Raw genomic sequence first — 6,399 nt, 5'->3', positions numbered from 1 at the left:
AGCATAATTGGCTCCAGAGTTGGCAGAAAACTCTGCAATTAAGCGTGCTCGGGCGGGAGCAATCCAGGGATGGGTGACCATCCGGGAAGTTTCTGTTGGATAACCGCAGTGGCTAAGTGGGGACAGTATCGGTGGAGGGACGGGTCATTACATAACTGATCTCACCCACAATTAAGAGTTGCTGCAACCCAAAGTCGAAGACTTATAAACAAATCTGTCTCCAACAGGTAAATCTATTCTGATAGATAAATCTGTCTCCCACAGAAGTACCTATGAAGTTTTGTTCCGTCTTATGATAAATCAAGGTGAACATGAACTAATTGATAATCCGGTCTTGTACTCCCGAAGAGCAGTTTAGAAATATCAATCACCTCACAATAACTTAATTATATGGTAGTAGAAGAAGTTACTATGGAATCACAAATTTTGAGACAAAGAAATTTGTGACTAATTTTTGTATCTTACCTATCGGAGATAAATCTCGAGCAAATCTTAGAGAAGATAGTTTTCAACACGATTGAACAAGTAAGATCAGAACAAGCAACTATAGAGAAAATAGTTGGGTCTGGCTTCACGAATCTCAAATGAAGTTTTCAAGTCGTTAACCTAATAGGGTTTTGGAAAAATCTAGGTTAAAAGAGAATCGAGTCTAGTTTGCAACTAGGACACAGGAAAGTGTCGGGAAAGGTTTTCCAGTTGATATAGTTCTCCCTTATATAGTCTTTCAAATCAGGGTTTGCTTAAAGTCAAAGCTAAGATAGCTTAGTAACAAAGCATTCATTATTCACCGTTAAATGAAAACTTGATTTAAGATTCAAGCTAAGTCTGCTTTAAAATAAAGCAATCAATCTCCACCATTATATGTTATTAGCTTGTTACACACAAATGAAATATACCTTCATGTACATATGGGTAACCGCACCTAAAGATGTATACTGAGTTGGCTCAATAACAGTTAACCGAAGTTAGCCATAACACTTTTGTCTTAACCATATTCATCTAACTATTCTAGGTCAAATATGATGTTCAATCAATCATGAAAGATAATCAAATGAATCTAATTGTGTTTCAAATAGAGTTGTTCAATTGTTCATTATCTCATAGAAATATATATGAACCAATTGAAACAAAATCGGATTGATTCGTAATCGTACAAATTACTTATACAATAATCAATTCATGAACATTAATCCACGGTTTGCAAAGATTGCATTCCTTAATTTATAAATGTTTAGTTCATGAGTATGAGAATCATACTTAACCGATTTTAGAACTTAAACCACTAGGTTTGCAAACCAGGTATGGGAACAAAAACTCCGGACCTTGGCCTATCCAGCCGTTCGCAAACTAGCTACACAAACAGCAGTCACGGACCTAACTCAGGTAGAACCTTCCGCATACTAGGTATCCAAACAAGGTTCCCGAACCTTTACAGGTAAAACCTTTCGCATACTAGGTACACAAACAAGGTTCCCGGACCTGGTTCATAATAATACAGTTCGCACACTAGGTATGCATACAATGTTGTATCATGACATGGTCAATTGTTCTAAACTCCCATTTCAATCATTGAAACATCCTTAGAAAACGACAATAGTTGTCTCACACAAACTATTAGATTCAAGTAATTTTCAAGTGATCGAATGATCAATATGAAACTTTCCAAGTCGACATCAAATGATTGTCTCACACAAATCGTGTAAGATGTTTCAAGGAAATTTTCCCAGGATCATCTTTTGACTTAATATTTAGTTTCCAACAAATAAATTGTGTCCAACTAAACTCGTCAAGAATAATGATGAACATAGTTAAAGAAAAAAACTTCCAACTCATATTTCGAGAAATAGATAACCGAGATAAACCCAGCTCAAAATATCAAATGTGTATAATATAAAAGTCCATATATCTATACGACTTAGTCTCATTAGGAGATAAAATATAATAAACTTCTGAGTTTGTTGATGAAGTTTCTCCAAGCTCTCATCAGTAGATCTTCGTCTTCAATCAATGAATTCAGTGAAGTCTAAAGCTCAACTACACATTTTGTCCTAATCCGAGACATGGCTATAAGTAGACAAGAAATCAAGACTATAGTTTTGATCAACTAAACTTGACAAGCAAGCTTGAGATAGTAACGCTTACGAGTTCGACCAAGCAGTGCTCTAACAGTCAGGATTCTTTGTAAATGGATAAACCAATCAACGATGTGTAATCTGATTTTTTTAAGGGATGATGAAATTCCCTTTAAACCAATCGATGTAATTAGAATCAATTGATGAAGTTTAGGTTTTAATTTAATTTATGAGAGAAATGATTTGAATAGGTTTCAAATTTAAAAGGATAGAATTTGGGATTGAATTTTAATAGTGAGGGTAACTTAGTACTTTATCTATTTTAGACACCCTTTATCCCCTTTGTCTAGGTGGGTGAAGAAAATGGTAGGCCTCAAATAACTTTTATAGGCCCTAAACTAGCCACGACGCGATACCATATAAATATGGAACTAAACAAATCTTTTAACGCCTTTTTATTATGTATACTAGTATAACATCGCGCATGCCCTTCCATTCTTTTATCTGATAACATTCTTCGTACGTTGTAAGTTGTTTTGCACCTATAATATAAACAGGTAAAATAACTTGAAATCAATTACAATTATATTCTCGTATGATGTTCTTGAAATTAAGCAGTATGGACCACTCTTGTGACCTATATATTTCATTAATCAGTATTCAGAAGAAAAAAAAACAAATACCTGTCTCGCAAGCTATTTTTTCGATTTTCGTTATAAAAAGTTGGTCGTCTAACTGGATTTTATCCAACCTGCACAATCAAAATGATGACTAACCATTTCAGATGTACAATAATTCATGGCTCCAGTTAATCATGCACATGAATCCACTGCTCTGCCAATTTGGTTTTCAAGTATCGGATTTATCCATACTGATAAATTACGAATTTTCAGATTGTTCAACCTGGAAGATTATAAATATAATGAACCTTCTTTTGCTTGGTCATCTACAATGATGTTAGTGATCAGAACTACACAAATATTACAGTTGTTGTAAATTTCGCTTCTTATTGTTACAACCTAGATTCCTTGACTAATGACTGAGATTTGGTAGAGCAGGAAAAAAATTACTAAGCAGGAAAATTACTGTTATAATTGGCACAATGGGCAGTGGTGCATGGGTTTCTGGTGGTAAAGGTGAATTCAGATTCAAAGGGTTTCATCCAAGCTAAGAATAAGACTTTGCACATGAATCCACTGCTCTGCCAATTTGGCTTTCAAGTATCGAAAAATAAATCATCAAACTCTCTCTTTGGACATTGGAGGGCTTTCAGAAGGAAGGAGATCCAGTCAGGCTATAGTATTTGAATCCTGCTTAAGGCTTTCATTTGTTTACCGTTTGTCTCGCAGAATTCGAAACGGATGAGGGAGCATTATTACGGTAAAACATCAAAATCAAAATGTAATTGATTCTTGAAATTATATATTTCAGCTAGAGAAATGTAAAGAGGAATGACCTTCTTTATAACCCGGGTGAGAATAAAGCAATTGAGCAGTCAACCCCAAATACCAATTTTTCCTGCAAAATCCATTTGTTTCTCATAATTCGAAACAGATAAGGGAGCACTGTTATAGTAAAAATCAACATATAATTGATTCTTGAAATTATATATTTCGGCTAGAGAAGTATAAAGAAGAATGACCTTCTTTCTAACCCGGGTGAGAATAGAGCAATTGAGCAGTCAACCCAAATTACGAATTGTTCCTGCAAAATGCTGGCATGTCATCTTTTAATTTTCATCTTCTGTTGAACTACCATATACATTTTCAAGTAAAATCATGTTTCCATCTAACCGTACCCAGTTAATTACGGACTAATACATTCACTTAATTACCCAAAATTACTTCATATTATTCAATGAATGTCAAAACTTGGCCCACTAACAATTCTTAGTCAATTCTAACTACAATTATAACATAATATAAGCAAATGATAATGCCTAATATGCACATCTTCTATATAGTTGCTAAAAAAGTACTATATTAATATGCAAGTTATTTCTCAACTTGCAAAAATTTCGCTTTCAACTGATTGTACATAAGGATTATCCAATCAAACAACAAAATTAGAAAACCATCAGCATACAGTACATTATGATATGACTGGATTCAACAAAAACCAAGCATGGTATCTCAGCGCACAATACATTATGATATTTTTCCAAAAAAAAATCGTTACGGGGCGAAAGATTGTTAACTAAAACTGATTGCTGTAAAATGAAAATAAGTCTCTATTCGGTTGATTTGAGACATATTTTTTCAAAAACTAAGGCTTAAATGTTTGTAATTGTAACATTTCACCAACGACATAGTTAACTATTTGTAGGAGAAGTTAAACAACACATATCCAACAGGAACATGCCAGAATGGATTCAGTGGTAATATTTTGGATGATACCAGCGATGACAATCTTAACTATAATTTTGAAAATGCCAGCTTGTTCCTGCAAAATGCTGGTAGGTCATCTTCTAATTTTCATCTTCTAACACCACCAAATCTTCTAATATTATCAAGCAATTCAGTTTCAATTCAACCTTCAACCCCAAATTGTCGAATTGTAGTTTGAAGTTTTTCAGTAGGGAATTAGTTGAAGTTCATGTAAAAGAAGTTGTATCTTACACAGTTGTATATATGTCATAAAAACCATTAAATCTGAATCCATTAGTGCAATTGAAACAATTCTAAGGGACACGCAATAAACCAAAATATGGTAAAAAATAAATCAAGATGTAGCAAACTCACATGTATTAGTTTACCAAGATTTCAGAAAATGGGACAAATCTTCAAATCACTGGAATTTGCACAAACAAAGTTACCGAGATTTCAGTTGAAACCCTAAGTATTAAATTTAGGTTGGGTGTGAAATGTTTCAACCAAGATTTCAATCGAAACCCTAAGTATTATTGATTTTGGGGTTTTTTGTGTTTTTCGATTTAGCGACGACGAAAAAAAATGTTTTGGGTTTTCTCTGTTCGATTTAGGGACAATGAAGAAATAAAAGAAAAGTTGAATTGAAACCCTAAGAAAAATCGAATTAACTAAGAATCGATTTTGGAGTTGGCGTTTCTCTATCGTTCGAGATTTTGGAAGAAGAGGAAATAAATGGAAACAGAAAGGTCTAGTTTAGCCCTCATATTTTTGGTATCAACAAAAAAAACCGACACATCTGTTAAAAACACGGGAGGACAATTTAGTCCTTTCACTGGAAACCGAAGAAAACCCCTCTTTTCTTTATATTAGTATAAGATTCATGAATAAATAAGGTTTTCCCTATTTCCCATCTCCACTTTTCCTATTTCCCATCCCTCTTAATTCCTATCCCTAATTATCCTAAGTACCACTCATGCAAAATTTCATTTGTCCTAAGTGCCATCTCTTGATCTTTTTTATATTTACACCCAACCTTAAAATCATCGTACAAAAAAAAAAAAAAAAAACCTAGGTGATAAATCCCGTTTCCATCTTATCACCATCCACCATTACCCTATTATGTTTCATCTCCATATAAATCATCACCATATAAAGTTCGGTGTACATGTTGGCTAGATATTAACAGTAATGGATGAGAGGGACTAGTCCATCATGTATTTAAAATTGGTTGGAGCATGTACTAGTAATTAGTTGGATCATCCGCTGATATTCCTGTTAGGTAGAATTGGAACCATATGCTACTAGCTCGAGCAAATGTTACCATCTTTTGCACTAACTTCAAATAAAACAGAACCTAATGTATATAGTTAATTGTATGATTTGATTAGCACGTTTTGGTAGATACGAAGTACAATTGATAATAGATTAGGTTTGAGTTCTTTTCCTAAGTTTTCAATAGAAGATTTTTTCATAAGAATGATTTACGGATCAATCGCCGATTAGCAAATTGATGGACAAAAAATAAAGAAATATATGATCATAATAATTAATTGGGATGGGAAATAGGGAAAACCATAAATAATATATTGTTTATCGTTCGGAATACAACACTTTCATTATTTGTACATTTTCCAATAAAAAAAAAGAAAAAAAAGAATTCAGATTTATTCTATAAAAGATGCCCCCTTTGTCTTCTTTTATCTGTCCGCTTTGACTAGGTGAAAATATTAAGGAGACCGGAGAAAATGCCATGAATACCCATATTAAATGATAGATTATATATGAAAAACATATATCGGGTAATTTTATTATTCGATAAAAGCGACTACGTCTCACTAATTTAAGGAACTTTATTAGGAATATGATATTTGTGGTCATAATATTTTTATTAAAAAAAGATTAATAGTAAATTTATTAAATAGATTTATTTATTTATACACCGAGATATTTTTCAAGAT

General features: G+C 33.1%; 1 long non-coding RNA gene across 1 annotated transcript; it reads right to left on the bottom strand.

Moving 5' to 3' along the window:
* Positions 1–2,314: 2,314 nt before the first annotated feature.
* On the bottom strand, positions 2,315–5,150 carry LOC113321561. The gene is made up of 5 exons (XR_003346754.1): positions 4,814–5,150; positions 3,715–3,776; positions 3,529–3,590; positions 2,756–2,823; positions 2,315–2,614 (listed from the first exon to the last, which is right to left on the bottom strand). It is a non-coding gene; the product is annotated as an uncharacterized LOC113321561 (long non-coding RNA).
* Positions 5,151–6,399: the final 1,249 nt, after the last annotated feature.

This window comes from Papaver somniferum, chromosome 11 (genome assembly GCF_003573695.1).
Source record: "Papaver somniferum cultivar HN1 chromosome 11, ASM357369v1, whole genome shotgun sequence".
Lineage (NCBI taxonomy): Eukaryota > Viridiplantae > Streptophyta > Magnoliopsida > Ranunculales > Papaveraceae > Papaver > Papaver somniferum.
This window is presented reverse-complemented; position numbering and strand designations above follow the sequence as displayed.